The 22,562-nt window shown below is 36.7% G+C and overlaps 1 protein-coding gene across 2 annotated transcripts in view; it reads right to left on the reverse strand.

Annotated features, from left to right (window-relative positions):
* The window catches only part of NUP35 (nucleoporin 35), a 72,889-nt gene that overhangs the window by 11,121 nt on the left and 39,206 nt on the right, over positions 1–22,562 (reverse strand). The window lies entirely within an intron of this gene.

Consider the following 22,562-nt stretch of genomic DNA (forward strand, 5'->3'; position numbering starts at 1 on the left):
ACAATATAAAGATTTTGATTTATTTTAAATAAAAGCTCTTATTTTAAAATTAAAAACTTCTAAATTTCTTTAAATGTATTAAAAGTTGGCAATTGTATAGATAGTTCAACATACACAAATATGGTAAATGATAATTTTATTTACAATAATGTACAACCTTAAGAAGCCATTAATAATTGGGCATAATTTATGGTTTTGCAAATGTTTTACTTTATCACCAATTATAAACTTGCTAAGTATTTTATTAATTTCTGGTTAGGCCTACACCAGAAGGATCTCCAGTCAATTTAAAGGACTTATGCTGTTTAACACTCCACTTAGATCAATGGACAGATCATCCAGACAGAAAATAAATAAGGAAACAGATGGACTGAACAATAAATTAGATCAGATGGATTTAACAGATACGTACAGAACATTCCACCTAAAAGCAGCGGGATATACATTTTTCTCAAAAGCACAAGGAACATTCTCCAAAATAGATCACATATTAGGCCATAAAAAAAGCCTCAATAAATTCAAAAAGATGGAAATTTTATCAAGCATCTTTTTATATTACAATGATATGAAATTAGAAATAAATCACATGAAGAAAACAAAAAACACCACAAATACATGGAATCTAAGCAACATGCTTCTAAATAATCAATAGATTGATGAAGAAATCAAGCAGTTCATGGAGACAAATGAAGACAAAAATACAAGAGTTCAAAATATGTGGGATGCCACAAAAGCAGTTCTAAGAGGGAAGAAGTACATAGCAATACAGGCCTACATCAAGAAATAAACAGTCTGAACTCACAGATGATGAAACTAGAGAAAGAAGAACAAATGAAACCCACAGTTAGTAAGAGGAGGTACATAATGAAGATCAGAGCACAAATAAAACAATAGAAAAAAAAATCAACAAATCCAAGTGCCAATTCTTTGAGAAGATAAACAAAATAACCCCTAGCGTGACTCAATGAGAGAGCACACAAACAAAATCAGAAACAAAAGAGTTATAACTGACACCACAGAAATACAAAGAATTATTAGAGAATTCTATGAAAAATATATGCCAATAAATTGGACAACCTAGAAAAAATGGACAAATTCTTAGAAAAGTACAAACTTCCAAGACTGACTCAAAATAAAGAGAAAACCTGAACAGACCAATTACCAATTAAATTACCGAATTGGTAATAAAAAACTCCTAACAAACAAAAGTCCAGGACCAGACGGCTTCTACCAAACACTTCAAAGGCTAATACCCATCCTTCTTTAAGTATTCCAAAAAGTAGAAGAGGAGGGAGTATTTCCAAACTTATTCTCTAAGGCCAGCATTATTCTAATACCAAAACCAAAGACACCACAAAAAAAGAAAATTATAGACCAGTATCTCTGATGAACACAGATGCAAAAATCCTCAAAAAAATATTAGCAAACTGAATTCCAGAATACATCAAAAGAATCACCCATCATGACCAAGAGGAATTTATTCCAGGGATCCAGGATGGTACAATATTCACAAATCAATCAACATGAAACACCACATTAACAAAAAGGATAAAAACCATATGCTCATCTCCATAGATGCTGAAAAAGCATTTGACAAAATTCAACATCCATTCATGGTAAAAGCTCTCAATAAAATGGGTATAGAGGGCAAGTACCTCAACATAATAAAGGCCATATATGACAAACCCACAGCCAACATACTTAACAGCAAGAAGCTGAAAGCCTTTCTTTTAAGATCAACAACAAGAAAAGGGTACCCACTCTCCACACTTTTAATCACATAGTACTGCAAATCCTAGGTATAGCTATCAGACACGATTTAGAGATAAAAGGTATCTATGTAGGTAAGGGAGAAGGAAAACTCACTATTTTCAGATGGCATATTATACACAGAAAACCTTAAAGACTACCAAAAAACTATTAGAACTAATAACTGGATTCAGAAAAGTTTCAGAGCTCAAAATTAATACAGAAATCTGTTGTATTTCTATATACTAATAAACTAGTAGAAACAAAAATCAGGAAAACAAATTCCACTTTAGGAATTTACCTGAAGAATGCAGCAGCCCAGTTTGAAAAAGAAAGATGCACCTATGCTTATCGTAGCACTATTTACGATAGCCAAGAAATGGAAGCAACCTAGGTGTCCATCAGTAGATGAATGGATAAAGAAGATGTGGTACATATACACAATGGAATATTATTCAGCCATAAGAAGAAAACAAATCCTACCATTTGCAACAACATGGATGGAGCTAGAAGGTATTATGCTCAGTGAAATAAGCCAGGCAGAGAAAGACAAATACCAAATGATTTCACTCATATGTGGAGTATAAGAACAAAGGAAAAACTGAAGGAACAAAACAGCAGCAGACTCACAGAACCCAAGAATGGACTAACAGTTACCAAAGGGGAAGAATGGGAGAGAAAGGAGGGATAAGGGTGGGGGAAAAGAAAGGGAGTATTACGATTAGCATGTATAATGTGGGGGTGGGCATGGGGAGAGCTGTGCAACACAGAGAAGACAAGGAATGATTCTACAACAACATACTACGCTGATGGACAGTGACTGTAATGGGGTTTGTGAGGGGGGACTTGATGAAGGGGGGACCCTAGTAAACATAATGTTCTTCATGTAACTGTAGATGAATGATAACAAAAAAAAAATCAGGAAAACAATTTACATCTGCATGAAAAAAATAAAACACCTAGGAACAAACCTAACCAAGGAGGTGAAATACCTGCATTCTGAAAACTGTAAGACACTCGAGAAAAATTAAAGACACAAATAAATGGAAATCTCTCACATGTTCATGGATAGGAAGAATATTATGAAATGGCTATCCTGCTCAAAGCAATTTACAAATTCAGTGCACTTCCTACCAAAATACCAAATGGCATTTTTCAATGAACTAGAACAAATAATCCTAAAATTCCTATAGAATTACAAGAGACCCCCAAATAGCCAAAGCAATCTTGAGAAAGAAGAACAAAGGGGGGGTATTACACTCCCTGACTTAAAGCTTTGTTACAAAGCTACAGATCAAAACAGTATGGTACTGGCACAAGACGAGACCCATAAATCAATAACAGAATAGAGAGGACAGATATAAACCCATGCATATATGGTCAATTAATACAAGATAAAGGAACCATGAATAAACAATGGGGAAAAGACAGTCTTCAATAAATGGTTTGAGAAAACTGGACAGATACATGCAAGAGAATCAAACTGAATTACCATTTAACTCCATACACAAAAATAAACTCAAAATGGATTAAAGATCTAAATATAAAGATTTAAAACTCTTAGAAGAAAACCTAAGCAAAAATTTCCAAACAGAAGCATGAGCAATTTATTTTTGGACACATCTCCTCAGACAAGGGAAACAAAATCAAGAATGAACAAATGAGACTACAACAAACGAAAAAGCTTCTGTACAGAAAAGGACACCATCAACAGATCAAAAAGGCAACCTAAAGTATGGGAGAATATATTTGTAAATGATTTATCCAATAAGCAGTTAACATCCAAAATATTTAAAGAACTCATACAACTCAACACCAAAAAACAAATAAGCTGATTAAAAAATGAGCAGAGGACCTGAACAGACATTTCTCCAAAGAAGAAATACAAATGGCCAACCGGTACATGAAAAGATGCTCCACATTGCTAATCATCAGGGAAATGCAAATCAAAACCACAATGAGAAATTACCTCACACCAGTCAGAATGGCCTTTTCCTATCCAAAAGACAAGAAACAACAGTGTTGGCAAGGATGTGGAGAAAAGGATACCCTCCTACATACACTGTTGGTGGGAATGGAAATTGGTGCAGCCACTATGGAAAGCAGTATGGAGGCTCCTCAAAAAACTTAAAATAGAAATACCGTACAACCCACTGTACTTCTAGGAATTTGCCCAAAGAACACAAAATCTGATTCAAAAAGACATATTCAGCCACAAAAAAGAAAGAAATACTGCCATTTGTGACAACATGGATAGACCTAGAGGGTTATTATGCTAAGTGAAATAAGCCAGGAGGAGAAAGAAAATACCAAGACTTCACTTATTTGTGGAATCTAAAAACAAAACTAAACAAAATGAACAAAACAGCAGTACACTCAAAGACAATGGCGAAGTGACCTGTGATTACCACAAGGGAAGGGCTTTGAGATGGGTGGGTAGGGAGGATGAGGGGCATAAAGCAGCACAAAAATCTCAGTCATAATACAAGTTGGTCAGCGGAATGGAAGAATACAGCCAATGGTTCTGTAATGTCTGTCTATGTTGACAAATAATAACTGCACTAGTTGGGGTGAGAATTTAATAATACCAACTATTGAACCACTTGAAACCAAGTGTTGCATACTTGAAACCAATATAATATTGTGTGTCAACTGTAATTCAATAAAAAGTTTAAAACAAAAGAGACATGTTGAATTAATCTTCAAAACCTACCACTTTCATCACAGTGCCTCTGCCTTAAAATTATTCAGTAATTCCTCATTGCCCACAGAGCAAAATCCAATGCCTTGGCCTCCACAATATAGTTTCGACCTTATTTTTTCAATATGTCCCTAAACAGTGTCTACCCTAGCTCCTAAGATGTAAATGCAGTTTTCTTGCATTCAGATCATTTTTATCTGAAAAGTCCAATTCTGTTCTTTCTTTTCTTATTGTTCAGTAACAGCTACCAATCAATGCATATTTCTACATGTCTAACATGCCAAGCTAAATGCTTTACACACTTATTTTATCTCAGAGGCACTATCCTATTGAGACCACATATTTCTGAGAAGTAGAAACTATATTTCCTTCATCTTTAGATGATTCCTTTGAACAAGAAGTATTATTTCAGTACTTAAATATGTACTCATCATCACTGCAGGTATTGGAAGACATAGTAGTAAACAAGTTAGAACCTAAACAACAAAAAATCACCTATCTAATGGAGCTTAAATCCTAGAGGAGAAAAAAGAAATAACACCTATTATGTTGGAAAACAGAAAATTGCACAGAAAAAAAAAAATAACAGAGACAAGATACAAGGAGTCTAAATATATGTACATATGTGAATAGGATAAACTTAAAAAGGATTTTGCTAAGGTACCATTAAAAAAAAACCTGAAGGAGACAGGAGGCAAACATCCCAATATTTTAAGAAGTGAATATTAGGTGGAAAAAAATCAGGTACAAATGTACCAAAAAGGAATATGACTGGTGTTTGATGAAGAGCAAGAGGGCCAGTATTTGCACAGCAAGGAGAAGAATCTAAGATCAGAACAAGTATTTGAGAGTGCAGAGAGGTAACAAGATGTCAAATCATGAAGAAAAACATTTCACCCACTGCAAAGACTTTGGCTTTTACCTCAAATGAGTTGGGAAGTCAATGGAAAATTGGAAGCAAAGGCAACAAAACAGGATTAAATTCTGAAGTGATAATGCATTTTACTGATTACTTATTACAGCATTCTTTACCCATATAATTTTATTTCATTCTAATAACCATGTAGATAGGTCCTATTAGTAGCTCCATTTAACAAATGGGGAAACAGGGTGATTCATGTTAAATAACATCCAGAAGGGAAGTTGGAATTTCAATCTAAGCAATCTAAATTCAAAGCATGATTTCATAAGCAGTAACCTAGTTAAACACTTGTATTTACTATAGCACCAATTCTACAAGTGTGGTCAGAGACCCTAGGCTCCTTAACACCCTCTCATGGGATCAGCCAAATCAAAATTATTTTAATAATTTAAGGTTTCATTTACCTTTTTCACTCTCATTCTCTCATGAGTGTACAATGGACGTTTCCAGAGAGTACTTGATGTGAAATCAATTTAGATTGAATAGAGAAGCAGTTTATGAGAGTTCAGCTGTATTTTAAGCCACACATTTGAGATTTGTAAAACATAAAACAATGTTACTCTTTTCATGAAAATCTTCTCCTGCAGAAAAGTTATTTTTTACTTTGAAAAAGGTTATTTATATTTACATGAAATAGGTTATTTTTAAGTGAATCAATACATACTTTAAAATATTCTCTGTTTTAATTTCTAATGTAGTAAATATAAATAGCAATACTCCAAAAGCTCCTCAGTCTTCAATTTCTAAGAATGTATTAAGGACTCTGACACTAAGAAGTCAAGAATAATTGTTCTACATGTCCCTGCAAATGATTCACACCACATCCACATGTTTACTGATTTTCTGGAGACTCTGCCTAATGCATTTTAATTATATATCTGTTTCCTTGTCCTTTGTTCTGAATTCCCAATAGAATTTGTTTTTTTCCTTCCTCCTTTTTTTCTGAATTTAATAAAATCCTCCTTCCTCCAAAAATTTGTTCTGAATTTAAGAAAATCATCTTAAATCATCCCAAAGTGTTTATAGTCAAATGAATTTATCAAAGTATGTTCTTAAGAAATAAAAAATACACTGCACAAAGGGGGGGAAACCCCTACTGTGGTAAAAGTTTTATATAGTCCATATATTATATTGTCCTGGTGGGATATTTACAATGCGCATAAAATTACTCTCAAAGGTTATTCAATAAAGGAATATTTGTAACTTCATTCAACCCACAATTTCCTTTATTATAACTGACCACATTTTATCCTCATAAAACAAATATTTTGGTAAATGCTTATCTTGTGTCAAGTACCTCCTATATGCCTTATAAATGCTTGACAAACGTAAGAATTTACAGGAACCAAGCCTATTAGGAAATTAATAATAAAAGCACTACTCAAATCCAAAGCTAAGATGCAAAAAGAGTAACCAACTGAGTTTCAATTTCCTATTCATCAAAAAAGAATGATTTTTCTCAGAATCACACAAGAAGTTCTCTTAACAAACAAGCTATATTCAATGACCAGTTACAGTGACACACTATTAATCCATAACAAACAACTGGAGAGTCAAGTTACTCTCAAGATTTGATCTAACACTCAAAAGGTCAAACTAAATAAAAAAGAAAAATTCTAAACTGGCCCCGAGAATTAGTTTGAGGAGATTATTATTTTATTCATTAAATATTTATGTTCCAACTGCTACTGAACTACAAAAAAAGTAATGAAAATGTATTAAAGGTATGGGGGAAAAAGATAGCATAACATTTTGCTTTTTGATAGGCAGTATGTAATTGTATTAAGAGTCCAGGACTGCACTGAACTAGAAGGCAGACTGCTAACACTGGGCCTTTCATTCCCCTTGGTAGAGAGCATCATGTAGTAGGAAGAGAGTAAAAGGCTTCCTAATTAGCTCACATTGCAGTTCTATTCCAGTTACAGTGACTAGAGCAAGTTATTGAGCCCCACCCCAAACATTACAACAAAAATAAAACAGCAGCAATAATGACTGCTAGCATGCACTGAGCACTTACGCTAGTACATAGTATGAACTTAAGATTTCTTGCACACTTATATTTAATCCTAAAGGCAATTCCATGAAATAAAAACTACCGTCTCCACTTTACATATGAGAAATACACAAGGCAAACGTACAGAAATGCCCATCCAACATAGCTGAAAATTAACTGAGGCAGCACATTTAAGAAATTCAATAAAAATATTAGTTTCATAATGCAATGAAACAGAAGGGCCTTGAACCAAGAATACTCTAGCTGGCAAGATTATCATTTAAATTGGAAGGAGGGATTAAACAATTTCCAGATAAATGGAGATAATTTACCTCCCACAAACTGTCTCTAGAGTGTATTTTGGAGAGACAGCTATAGATGGAAGTGTTCCTAAGGCTAAACAGCTGTCACCAGAGAAAACAAAACCACAGTAACAGAAGTGGACCAATTAATTACTAGCAAATGCAAAATTAAATCAACTATCCCCAAAGTCAGCCAATGGATACACAGAGTACAGAATGTGATACCTAATACATAAACAATGGATGAGGAAGAAAAAGGAGGAAGGAAAAAAACAACCTTTAGATTGTGTTTGTAACACCATACTAAGTGAGTTAAGTTAGACTGTTAAATAGTAAAGAAGCTACCCTTGAACCTTTGGTAAACAAGAATCTAGACGCTGCAATGGCAACAAGTACCTATGTATCGATAATCACCCTAAGTGTAAATGGTCTGAATGCACCAATCAAAAGATGTTGAAGAGTTACTGAGTATATAAAAAACCATGACCTGTCTATATGCTGCCTACAAGAGACTCATTTCAAACCCAAAGACATACACAGACTAAAACTGAAGGGATGGAAAAAGATATTTCATGCAACAAATAAGGATAAAAAAGCAGGAGTTGCAGTAATTATATCAGACAAAATACACTTTAAAACAAACTAACAAGACACAAAGAAGGACATTACATTATGATAAAGGGGTCAGACCAACAAGAGGATTTTATAAATATCTATCTGTGGACCCAACATAGGAGCACCTACATATGTGAAACAAATACTAACAGAATTAAAGGGGGAAACAGAATGCAATGCATTCATTTTAGGAGACTTCAACACACCACTCACTCCAAAGCACAGATCAACCAGACAGAAAATAAATAAGGAGACAGAGGCACTGAACAACAGACTAGAACACATGGATCTAACACACACACCTACAGAACTCTACACCCAAAAGCAGCAGAATACACATTCTTCTCAACTGTACATGGAACATTTTCCAGATAGACCACATACTAGGCCACAAAAAGAGCCTCAGTAAATTCAAAAAGACTGAATTCTACCAACAACTTCTCAGATCACAAAAGTATGAAGCTAGAAATAAATTATGCAAGAAAACAAAAAAGCCCACAAACACATGGAGGCTTAACAACATCCTCCTAAATAATCAATGGTTCAATAGTCAAATAAAAACAGAGATCAAGCAACATATGAAGACAAATGAAAACCATAACTCAATACCACAAAATCTGTGGGACACAGTGAAGGCAGTGCTAAGAGGGAAGTATACTGCAATACAGGCTTACCTCAGAAAAAAGAACAATCCCATATGAACAATCCAAACTGACAATTAACAAAACGAGAAAAAGAAGAACAAATGAGGCCCAAAATCTGCACAGACCAATTACCAGCAAGGAAATTGAATTGGTAATCAAAAAACTACCTAAGAACAAAATCCCTGGACCAGATGGCTTCACCGTTCAATTTTATCAAACATTTAGTGAAGACAATATCCATCCTCCTTAAAGTTTTCCAAAAAGTAGAAGAGGAGGGAATACTTCCAAACTCATTCTATGAAGCCACCATCACTCTAATAACAAAAACAGGCAAAGACACCACAAGAAAAGAAAATTACAGACCAATAACCCTGATGAGCATAGATGCAAAAATACTCAACAAAATATTAGCGAAACGAATTCAAAAATACATCAAAAAGATCATCCAACATGATCAAGTAGGATTTATTCCAGGGATACAAGGATGGTACCATATTTTCAAAATCCATCAACATCATCCATCACATCAACAAAAAGGACAAAAACCACATGATCATCTCCATAGATGCTGAAAAGGCATTTGACAAAATTCAACATCCATTCATGATAAAAATTCTCAACAAAATGGGTATAGACGGCAAGTACCTCAACATAATAAAGCCCATATATGACAAACCCACAGCCAACATCATACTGAACAGCGAGAAGCTGAAAGCTTTTCTGCTAAGATCGGAAATAAGACAAGGATGCCCACTCTCTCCGCTTTTATTCAACATAGTTCTGGAGGCCCCAGTCACAGCAATCACACAACACAAAGAAATAAAAGGCATCCAGATTGGCAAGGAAGAAGCTAAACTGTCACTATTTGCAGATGACATGATATTGTAAATAAAACCCTAAAGAATCTACCCAAACACTACTAGAACTAGTAACTGAATTCAGCAAAGTTGCAGGATGCAAAATCAATACATAGAAATCTGTTGCATTCCAATATACTAGCAATGAACTAGGAGAAAGAGAAATCAGGAAAACAATTCCATTCACAGTTGCTTCAAAAAGAATACCTATGAATAAAACTAATGAAGGAAGTGAAAGACCTATACCCTGAAAACTACAAGACACTCATGAGAGAAATCAAAGAAGACACCAATAAATGGAAATACATCCCATGCTCATGGATAGGAAGAATTGATATTGTCAAAATGGCCATCCTGCCTAAAGCAAGCTACAGATTCAATGCAATCCCTATCAAAATACCAAAGGGATTCTTCAACAAACTAGAGTAAATTCATATGGAACCACAAAAGACCCTGAATAGCCAAAGCAATCCTGAGAAGGAAAAATAAAGCTGGGAGGATTATGCTCCCCAACTTCAAGCCCTACTACAAAGCCACAGTCATCAAGACAATTTGGTACTGGCACAAGAACAGACCCGCAGATCAATGAAACAGAAGAGAAAGCCCAGATATAAACTCAAGCAGATATGGTCAATTAACAGATGATAAAGGAACCATGGATATACAAAGGGAAAATGACAGCCTCTTCAACAGATGGGATTGGCAAAACTGGACAGCTTCATGTAAGAGAAAGAAAATGGATTATCGTCTAACCCCATACACAAAAGTAAACTTGAAAGAGATCAAAGACCTGAATGTAAGTCATAAAACCATAAAACTCTTAGAAGAAAACATACACAAAACTCTCTTGAATATGTACATGAGCAACTTTTTCCTGAACACATCTCTTCCAACAAGGCAAACAAAAGCAAAAATGAACAAATGGGACTACATTGAACTAAAAAGCTTCTGTACAGCAAAGGACACCATCAGTAGAACAAAAAGGCATCCTACAGTATGGGAGAATATATTTGTAAAGGACATAACAGACAAGGGGTTGACATACAAAATATATAAAGAACATATATAAAGAACCTCAACACCCAAAAAGCAAATAACCTAATTAAAAAAATGGGTAGACAATATGAACAGACACTTCTCCAAAAAGAAATTCAGATGACCAACAGGCGTATGAAAAGGTGCTCCACATCGCTAATAATTAGGGAAACGCAAATTAAAACCACAATGAGGTATCACCTGACATCAGATAGGCTGGCCAACATTGAAAACGCAAGGAACAACAAATGCTGGAGAGGATGTGGAGAAACAAATACTACCATTTACAAAAACATGAATGGAGCAAGAGGGTATTATGCTCAGTGAAATCAGCCAGGCAGAAAAAGACATGTACTAAATGATTTCCCTCATATGTGGAGTATAAAGATGAAGCAAAACTCAAAGAACAGAACAGCAGCAGACTCACAGACTCCAAGAAGGGACTAGTGGTGACCAAAGAGGAAGGGTGAGGAAGGATGGGAGGGGAGGGAGGGGAAAGGGCATTGAAGGGGATTATTATCAGCACACATGTTGTGTGTGGGGGGTCATGGTGAAGGCAGTATAGCAGAAAGACAAGCAGTGACTCTGTGGCATCTCACTATGCTGATGGACAGTGACTGCAATGGGGAATGGGGGTGGACTTGATAATATGGGTGACTTTAGTAACCACAATATTTTTCATTAGAAACCTTTATTAGAGTGTTTATCAATGATCCTTAATTTTAAAAAAATGTTAAGTTTCAATTTTACCATGCCAGCATTACCTGATACAAAAGCCAGATAGGGACACTACAAGTAAAGGAACTATAGACCAATATCTTAACAAAATATTAGCAGACCAAAGTCATAGTACATTCAAAGAATCATACAAACAGGATTTATCCTTAAGGCAGTAAGGATGATTCAACATATTCAAATCAAATGCGACACACTGCAACAGACTGAAAGATTTTTAAAAGATCATTATCATCTCAATAGACACAGAAAAAAACATTTGGCAAAATACATCCTTTCATGATAAAAATATTCAACAAGATGGTGGAGCCAAGATGGCGGCGTGAGTAGAGCAGTGGAAATCTCCTCCCAAAACCACATATATTTATGAAAATATAACAAAGACAACTCTTCCTAGAATAGAGACCAGAGGACACAGAACAACATCCAGACCACATTCACACCTGCGAGAACCCAGCGCCTCGCGAAGGGGGTAAAATACAAGCACCGGCCCGGTGGGTGCCGAGCACCCCTCCCACCAGATCCCAGCAGGAGGAGAGGAATTGGAACAGGGAGGGAGATGGAGCCCAGGGCTCCTAAACACCGAGCCCCGGCCATCTGGACCAAAGTGCAGACACAGCGCATGCGTCGGGTCCTGGATACTAGGGAAACAGGGCAGCAGAACCGGGGAGCGGGTCCCGGAGGCCGACGCCCTAGGACAAAGAAAAGCGAGTGGCTTTTTTTTAAATTATTTATTTAATTTTTTTTTTTTTTGGTGAGTGCTTTTTGGAAATCTTAAAGGGACAGGGACCCCAAAACCGGACGGAAGTGTCCCAGGACACTTACTCCAGAGGCAGGGAATCTAGGGATATCTGGGCACACTAACCCCCTGGGCAGCAGGGAGCACGAAGGCCCCTCACGGAGATAAATAGCCTCCAGCCACTCCCCCTCCAACACGGCTCCACCATTTTGGAGCAGCCTCACGAGCCAGGCCACGCCCACAGCAACAGCGGAGATAAACTTCATAGCAGCTGGGCAAGAATCGGAAGCCCTGCCTCCTCTGCACAGCTGCCCAGCACAAGACACTAGAACTCACTGTTCTCCCAGGAGAGGAAGGCCACAAACCAACAAGAAGGGAAGTTCTTCCAGCCGTCACTGATCTCAGCTCTGCAAACTATCTCTATCACCATGAAAAGGCAAAATTACAGGCAAACCAAGATCACAGAGACAACGCCTGAGAAGGAGACAGACCTAACCAGTCTTCCTGAAAAAAACTTCAAAGTAAAAATCATAAACATGCTGAAGGAGATGCAGAGAAATATGCAAGAGCTAAGGGATGAAGTCCGGAGGGAGATCACAGATGCCAGGAAGGAGATTACAGAAGTGAAACAAACTCTGGAAGGATTTATAAGCAGAATGGATAAGATGCAAGAGGCCATTGATGGAATAGAAATCAGAGAACAAGGACGCATACAAGCTGACATAGAAAGAGATAAAAGGATCTCCAGGAATGAAACAATATTAAGAGAACTGTGTGACCAATCGAAAAGGAACAATATCTGTATTATAGGGGTACGAGAAGAAGAGAGAGAAAAAGGCATAGAAAGTGTCTCTGAAGAAATAATTGCTGAGAAGTTCCCCAAACTGGGGGAGGAAATAATCGAACAGACCACGGAAATACACAGAACTCCCAACAGAAAGGACCCAAGAAGGACAACACCAAGACACATAATAATTAAAATGGCAAAAATCAAGGACAAGGAAAGAGTTCTAAAGGCAGCTAGAGAGAAAAAGGTCACCTATGAAAGAAAACCCATGAAGATATCATGAGACTTCTCCAGAGAAACCTTACAGGCCAGAAGACAATGGCATGATATATTTAATGCAATGAAACAGAAGGGCCTTGAACCAAGGATACTGTATCCAGCACGATTATCATTTAAATATGAAGGAGGGATTAAACAATTCCCAGACAAGCAAAAGTTGAGGGAATTTGCCTCTCACAAACCACCTCTACAGGGCATCTTACAGGGACTGCTCTAGATGGGAGCACTCCTAAAAAGAGCACAGAACAAAACACCCAACATATGAAGAATGTAGGAGGAGGAATAAGAAGGGAGAGAAGAAAAGAATCACCAGACAGTGTATATAACAGCTCAATAAATGAGCTAAGTTAGACAGTAAGATACTAAAGAGGCTAACCTTGAACCTTTGGTAACCACGAATTTAAAGCCTGCAATAGCAATAAGTACATATCTTTCAATAGTCACCCTACTGTAAATGGACTTAATGCACCAATCAAAAGACACAGAGTAATAGAATGGATAAAAAATGAAGACCCATCTATATGCTGCTTACAAGAAACTCACCTCAAACCCAAAGATATGCACAGACTAAAAGTCAAGGGATGGAAAAACATATTTCAGGCAAACAACAGCAAGATGAAAGCAGGGGTTGCAGTACTAATATCAGACAAAATAGACTTCAAAACAAAGAAAGTAACAAAAGATAAAGAAGGACACTACATAATGATAAAGGGCTCAGTCCAACAAGAGGATATGACCATTCTAAATAAAAATGCACACAACACAGGAGCACCAGGATATGTGAAACAAATACTAACAGAACTAAAGGGGGAAATAGAATGCAATGCATTCATTTTAGGAGACCTCAACATACCACTCACCCCAAAGGATAGAACCACTGGGCCAAAAATAAGTAAGGACACGGAGGCACTGAATAACACACTAGAACAGATGGACCTAATAGACATCTACAGAACTCTACATCCAAAAGCAACAGGATATACATTCTTCTCAAGTGCACATGGAACATTCTCCAGAATAGAACCCATACTAGCCCACAAAAAGAGCCTCAGTAAATTCCAAAATATTGAAATTCTACCAACGAACATTTCAGACCACAAAGGTATAAAACTAGAAAAAAATTCTACAAAGAAAACAATGAGGCTCACAAACACATGGAGGCTTTACAACATGTTTCTAAATAATCAATGGATCAATGAACAAATCAAAATAGAGATCAAGGAATATATAGAAACAAATGACAACAGCAACACAAAGCCCCAACCTCTGTGGAACGCAGTGAAAGCAGTCTTAAGAGGAAAGTATACAGTGATCCAGGCACACTTGAAGAAGGAAGAACAATCCCAAATGAATAGTCTAACATCACAATTATCAAAACTGGAAAAAGAAGAACAAATGAGGCCTAAAGTCAGCAGAAGGAGGGACATAATAAAGATCAGAGAAGAAATAAACAAAATTGAGAAGAATAAAACAATAGCAAAAATCAATGAAACCAAGAGCTGGTTCTTCGAGAAAATAAACAAAATAGATAAGCCTCTAGCCCAACTTATTAAGAGAAAAAGAGAATCAAAACAAATCAACATAATCAGAAATGAGAATGGAAAAATCATGACAGACTCCACAGAAATACAAAGAATTATTAAAGACTACTATGAAAACCTATATGCCAACAAGCTGGAAAACCTAGAAGAAATGGACAACTTCCTAGAAAAATACAACCTCCCAAGACTGACCAAGGAAGAAACACAAAAGTTAAACAAACCAATTACAAGAAAAGAAATTGAAACGGTAATCAAAAAACTACCCAAGAACAAAACCGAACGGATTTACCTTGGAATTTTATCAGACACACAGAGAAGACATAATACCCATTCTCCTTAAAGTGTTCCACAAAATAGAAGAAGAGGGAATACTCCCAAACGCATTCTATGAAGCCAACATCACCCTAATACCAAAACCAGGCAAAGACCCCACCAAAAAAGAAAATTACAGACCAATATCCCTGATGAATGTAGATGCAAAAATACTCAATAAAATATTAGCAAACAGAATTCAACAGTATATCAAAAGGATCATACACCATGACCAAGTGGGGTTCATCCCAGGGAAGCAAGGATGGTACAACATTCGAAAATCCATCAACATCATCCACCACATCAACAAAAAGAAAGACAAAAACCACATGATAATCTCCATAGATGCTGAAAAAGCATTTGACAAAATTCAACATCCATTCATGATAAAAACTCTCAGCAAAATGGGTATAGAGGGCAAGTACCTCAACATAATAAAGGCCATATACGATAAACCCACAGCCAAGATTATACTGAACAGTGAGAAGCTGAAAGCTTTTCCTCGGATATCGGGAACAAGACAGGGATGCCCACTCTCCCCACTGTTATTTAACATAGTACTGGAGGTCCTAGTCAAGGCAATCAGACAAAACAAAGAAATACAAGGAATCCAGATTGGTAAAGAAGAATTTAAACTGTCACTATTTGCAGATGACATGATATTGTACATAAAAAACCCCAAAGACTCCACTCCAAAACTACCAGAACTGATATCGGAATATAGCAAAGTTGCAGGATACAAAATTAACACACAGAAATCTGTGGCTTTCCTAAAGACTAACAACGAACCAATAGAAAGAGAAATCAGGAAAACAATTCCATTCACAATTGCATCAAAAAGAATAAAATACCTAGGAATAAACATAACCAAAGAAGTGAAAGACCTATACCCTGAAAACTGCAAGTCACTCTTAAGAGAAATTAAAGGGGACACTAATAAATGGAAACTCATCCCATGCTCATAGCTAGGAAGAATTAATATCGTCAAAATGACCATCCTGCCCAAAGCAATATACAGATTTGATGCAATCCCTCTCAAATTACCAGCAACATTCTTCAACAAACTGAAACAAATAGTTCAAAAATTCATATGGAAAGCACCAAAGACCCCGAATAGCCAAAGCAATCCTGAGGAAGAAGAATAAAGTGGGGGGGATCTCACTCCCCAACTTCAAGTTCTACTACAAAGCCATAGCAATCAAGACAATTTGGTACTGGCACAAGAACAGAGCCACAGACCAGTGGAACAGATTAGAAACTCGACATTAACCCAGACATATATGGTCAATTAATATTTGATAAAGGAGCCATGAACATACAATGGCAAAATGACAGTCTCTTCAACAGATGGTGCTGGCAAAACTGGACAGCTAAATGTAGGAAAATGAAACTGGACCATTGCCTAACCCCATACACAAAAGTAAATTCAAAATGGATCAAAGACCTGAATGTAAGTCATGAAATCATAAAACTCTTAGAAAAAAACATAGGCAAAAACCTCTTAGACATAAACATGAGTGACCTCTTCTTGAACATATCTCCCCGGGCAAGGAAAACAACAGCAAAAATGAACAAGTGGGACTATATTAAGTTGAAAAGCTTCTGTACAGCAAAAGACACCATCAATAGAACAAAAAGGTACCCTCAGTATGGGAGAATATATTTGTAAATGACAGATCCAATAAAGGCTTGACATCCAAAATATATAAAGAGCTCACCGACCTCAACAAACAAAAAACAAATAATCCAATTAAAAAATGGGCAGAGGAACTGAACAGACAGTTCTCCAACAAAGAAATACAGATGGCCAAAAGACACATGAAAAGATGCTCCACATCGCTAATTATCAGAGAAATGCAAATTAAAACCACAATGAGGTATCACCTCACACCAGTAAGGATGGCCACCATCCAAAAGATAAACAACAACAAATGTTGGCAAGGCTGTGGAGAAAGGGGAACCCTCCCACACTGCTGGTGGGAATGTAAATTAGTTCAACCATTGTGGAAAGCAGTATGGAGGTTCCTCAAAATGCTCAAAATAGACTTACCATTTGACCCAGGAATTCCACTCCTAGAAATTTACCGTAAGAACACAGCACTCAAGTTTGGAAAAGACAGATGCACCCCTATGTTTATCGCAGCACTATTTACAATAGCCAAGAATTGGAAGCAACCTAAGTGTCCATCAGTAGATGAATGGATAAAGAAGAGGTGGTACATATACACAATGGAATATTACTCAGCCATAAGAAGAAAACAAATCCTACCATTTGCAAAAACATGGATGGAGGTAGTGAGTATTATGCTCAGTGAAATAAGCCAAGCGGAGAAAGAGAAATACCAAATGATTTCACTCATCTGTGGAGTATAAGAACAAAGGAAAAACTGAAGGAACAAAACAGCAGCAGAATCACAAAACCCAACAATGGACTAACAGGTACCAAAGGGAAAGGGACTGGGGAGGATGGGTGGGGAGAGAAAGATAAGGGGGTGGAAGAAGAAAGGGGGTATTATGATTAGCATGCATAATGGGGGGAAGGGAGAAAGGGGAGAGCTGTACAACACAGAGAAGACAAATAGTGATTCTACAACATTTTGCTATGCTGATGGACAGTGACTGTAAAGGGTTTGTGGGGGGGACCTGGTATGGGGGACAGCCTAGTAAACATAATATTCTCCATGTAATTGTAGATTAATGATAAAAAATAAATAAAGCAAAGGGGGATTACTCCCTGATAGGATAAAACTAACTGTAAATCAACGATTAATGCATGCCTTAAATATCCTTAATTTTGATCAATTAAAGGGTGTCAGATGATCAGCTATGGAAATACTTTTTTCTGATAATATTCCTTTCTCCTTAAAAAAAAAAAAGAAAAGAAAAAGCAGTTCCTGTGTGGTGATCTCCAATAAGTTCTTCACAATGGTATAAAGGGCATATCAAAGTATGGACAAAGGGTTTGTTTGTAGTTTACACAGAGGATCAAAGCCTAATTTGGCTACCCAGAAAACGAATTAAGATATGATATGAAGAAGAACTTCCAACATCAACATTCTCTGGAAGAGTCATTCCAGAAGATGATCATCAAAAAACTTCAACAAAGATCCTGGCACTGCCGCAGTTGTAGCTGCATTCATCCCATTGGTTCCTGGACTTGCCATTGGAATGAAGAAGGAGATATCTAAGCTGGCCTGTGCATACAGTAAAACAACAAATTTGACTGGATCTATACTGTTGGAACTCAACCAAGAATTAGGAGAAGTGCAAGTTGCAGCGCTCCAAAATCTTGCAACTATAGACTATCTACTGTTAAAAGAACATATGGGATGTGAACAGTTCCCAGGAATGTTTTTTTAATTTGTCTGGTATTTCTCAAACTATTCAAATTCAGTTAGACAATATCCATCATATCATTGATAAGTTTTCACAAATGCTTAGGTGCCTAACTGGTTTTTTTTGGTTTCACTGGAGATGGCTGGTAATTGTAGGTATGCTTTGGTTATGTAGCTGTATTCCTATTATGTTAATGGGTGTATGCAATTTAATTAGTAATTTAAAACCTACACATGCTTATGTTACTCTACAAGAAGATATGTCAAAGAAATAATCTTCCCATGTTTTCTTCTGTCTGCTACTTCTGTAGCTTTTCTTTTTCCTTCCTAATTACAACCCTTAAGTAGAATTCGTGCCTCATATCATAAATTACCGAGTATCATAATTCTTCCAAGTGGTAAAGATACCTCAAGACAAATGCTGGGCATAGAAGCCACAGGGCTTAAATCTGCAAAGAAGTAAAAAGCTAACCTTTTCAAAGAATATTGCTTCTCTCTCACTTACGAACTTTACATTTCCCTGTATGGCCCCGGAAGATGACTGGTTAGCCAGAGATGGTAAGATTCCTCAAGGGAGGAACAACCTAATACAGGCACAGTCGCAGGGGGGCCATCAGGTGAGAAATTGGGGATCAACAAAGGTGAAGCTTAGAACCTCACACCCCCTGTTTTGAGAGAAATCTTCTGCATCCATGGATGATTTGTTGCTCTTGTCTAGCTTGGATTAATACTTAGTCTATAGGCACACACCTGATCATCTACATTTGCCCTCTTACAGCACTAAGCTATGTTGTTTTCTACCTTTATCTTGCATCTACCTACCACTTCAGCATTTTATTAAAAATAATAATAAGGGAGAAATGTGGAATTCACATATAAATCAAGTATAAAAATCAAACAAATATTCATATTTGACCTGATTGTTTATAGTTCATAATGCATGATCAAAACCAAAGGTTTCTGTGATGACTGCCCTTGCACTGTTCACCATGTAAGAACTTATTCACTATGTAAGAATTTGTTCACCATGTAAGAACTTGTTTGTTATGCTTCAGAAGATTGGAGACTGTTGAGAATTAGGCTTGGGGTTGATTAATGATTGTGCATTGAGTCCCCTATACAGAATTTTATTGTTATTAACAACCATTTGATCCATAAATATGAGAGATGGCCTCTCAAAAAAAAAAAAAAAGTAGGAGAGCTAAAGGTCAGTCCATGTTCATTCAGCCCAGTGGGCAATGGTACAGGAATGGAGTGGAGGGAACCTAAAAATCCTAGAAACAGCCTTTGGTGACACCCAGAAAGTGATGGATTGGTAGGTACCATGTACTGTGATGTGTGTGTGTGGGCGATGATATCATCACAGCCTGCTTTTGAGTGATGAGCAATAGGACACTTCTTGACCTTCGGTGGCAGATGCACACTTGGAACTGCTCAGAATGGCTTCTCAGCAGTGTGTATCTGAACGTGTTCTAATGTACCTGTGCAACCCAACCACCCAGCTTGTAGTTTCCAACGTGGCCCACACAGAATACACAAGATCATTCCACTGTATAAAAAGTCCAGACAAAGAAGAAAGATCTTTGTTGTGAGCCTTAATGTCTGCATATTCAAAAGAGGAAAATCATACTTGCAACCTATCCTTCTGTCCCCCCTCCCTTAAAGTGCTGAAAATATATAGTGTATCTTGTCTCTGCTGTAGAGGGAAGCATTTTCTGGTTCCTTAAGTCTGTAAGGATTCCTGGCTCTAAAATCCATAGAATTTGGGAAGAATCAGGTAGCTGAATGGATGTTATTCACAGGAATAGGCCTCACTATATGTATCATCAACCTATGTATTGCAAACAAAAGTTGGGGAAAATCCTTAATGGTGGCTGGGGTAGGGGGAGAGGCTAATGAGAAGGCTTTGGGAAGCAAGGAATCCTTCAAATCATTAAAACCAGTTCTTATCTGGTGACTGCCAAGATAGGTGATAAATTGACATATTTAAATGGAAATGTATGGTGGGTTCAGACATTTGGTTGTGGCTTAAGCAGCCACAGGTAACTGAAAACTGCCCCCTCAAGTTCCACAAGGGGTTCAAAGGTACAGCTAATGCTCTATTTCTTACCTGTGTGGTAGTACTTGAGTATTGCATTATTATTCTTTAAACTGAATGTATGTGATCTATATACCCTCTTTTGTAGATTTCATTAAAGTAAAAATATTTAATCGAAAAAAAAAAAAGACTGGATGGTTTTGGTTAGTGCCCATGCTAGCCATGTGGTAAAAAAAAAAAAAGTTCAACAAATTGGGTACAGATGAAACATAACTCATCATGTAAGTAATAAAGGCCATATACAAGAAGCCTACACCTAACATCATACTCAATAATGAAAGACTGAAAGCTTTCCTCTAAGATCAAAAATAAGGCAAGGATGCCCACTCACCACTCCTATTCAACATGGTACTGGAAGTCCTAGCCAGAGCAATTAAAACAAGAAAAAGAAATAAAAGACATCCAAATTGGAAAGAATTAAAATGATCTGTTTGAATATGACATATTAAATATAGAAAATCCTAGACTCCACAAAAAAGCTGAGCTAATAAACAGATTCAATAGTATTGCAGAATACAAAATCAACATACAGAAATCAGTTGTGTTTCTACACACTAACAACAGAGTATCTGAAAAAGAAAACAATTCCACTTTCAGTACCATCAAAAACAATCATTAAGAATATATTTAACCAAGGTGGTGAAAAATTTGTATACTGAAAACAAGACTTTGATGAAAGAAACTGAAGACACAAAGAAATGCAAAGATATCCATGTTCGTGGATCAAAAGAATTAATATTGTTAAAATGTCCATACTTAACAAAGCCATGCCTAAAACCATCAACAAGATAAAAAGTCAACCTCTGGAATGAGAGAAAATAGTTGACTCTTGAACAACATGGAGATGGGTTAGGGGAGCCAACTCCCAGCACAACAAAAATCCACATATAACTTTTGACTCCTCAAATACTTAACTACTAATAGCCCACTGGTGCCTGGAAGCCTTAACTGAAAACATGTTTTGTATGTCATATGCATTATATACTGTATTCTTATAATAAATTAAGCTAGAGAGAAGTATTTTTCCAAATTGTCACAAATATCTAAAAAATGTCTCAATATATTTATTTTTAAACCCATATATAAGTAAGTTCACACAGTTCAAACCCATGTTGTTCAAGGGTCAGCTGTATGTGCAAACCATATATCTGACAGGGGTTAATATCCAAAAATTAGAAGGGACTCATACAACTCAATAACAAAAAAAAACAAATCCAATCCATAAAAAAATATGCAGAACTGAATAGACATTTTTCCAGAGACACACAAATGACCAATAGGTACAGAATCAGAAGTACAATAGATATCAACTCACACCTTTTAGAATAGCTATCATCAGAAAGACAAAAGATAAGTGATGGCAAGGATTTGGAGAAAAGGGATTCCTTGTGCACTGCTGGTGGGAATATAAATTGATGCGGCCACTACAGAAAAGTTATGGAGGTTCCTCAAAAAAATTAAAAATAGAACTACCATATGATCCAGCAATCCCACTTTTGCATGTACGTCCAAAGATAATGAGAATAGGGTCTCAAAGAGATATGTTCATTCCCACATTCACTGCAGCACTATTCACAATAGCCAACTTACAGAAACGGTCTAAGTGTGCCTCAATGGATGAATGGATAAAGAAGATGTGGTACATGTCTACAATGGATGTTATTCAGCCATAGAAAAGAAAGAAATCCTGCCATTTGCAAAAATATGGATGGGCTTTGGGGGAATGATGTTCATGGTGTTAAGTGAAAGAAGTCAGAGAAAAATAAATAGTGTATGATCTCACATATATAGAATGTAAAAAAGCTGAGTTCATAGAAACAAAGTAGAATGTTGGTTACTAAGGTCTAGGATAGGGGAGATTGGGAGATGTTGGTCAAAGGATTCAAATGCCCAGTCATAAGATAAGTTCTGGGGATCT

Source organism: Manis javanica, chromosome 12 (genome assembly GCF_040802235.1).
Source record: "Manis javanica isolate MJ-LG chromosome 12, MJ_LKY, whole genome shotgun sequence".
In the NCBI taxonomy this organism is placed as follows: Eukaryota; Metazoa; Chordata; class Mammalia; order Pholidota; family Manidae; genus Manis; species Manis javanica.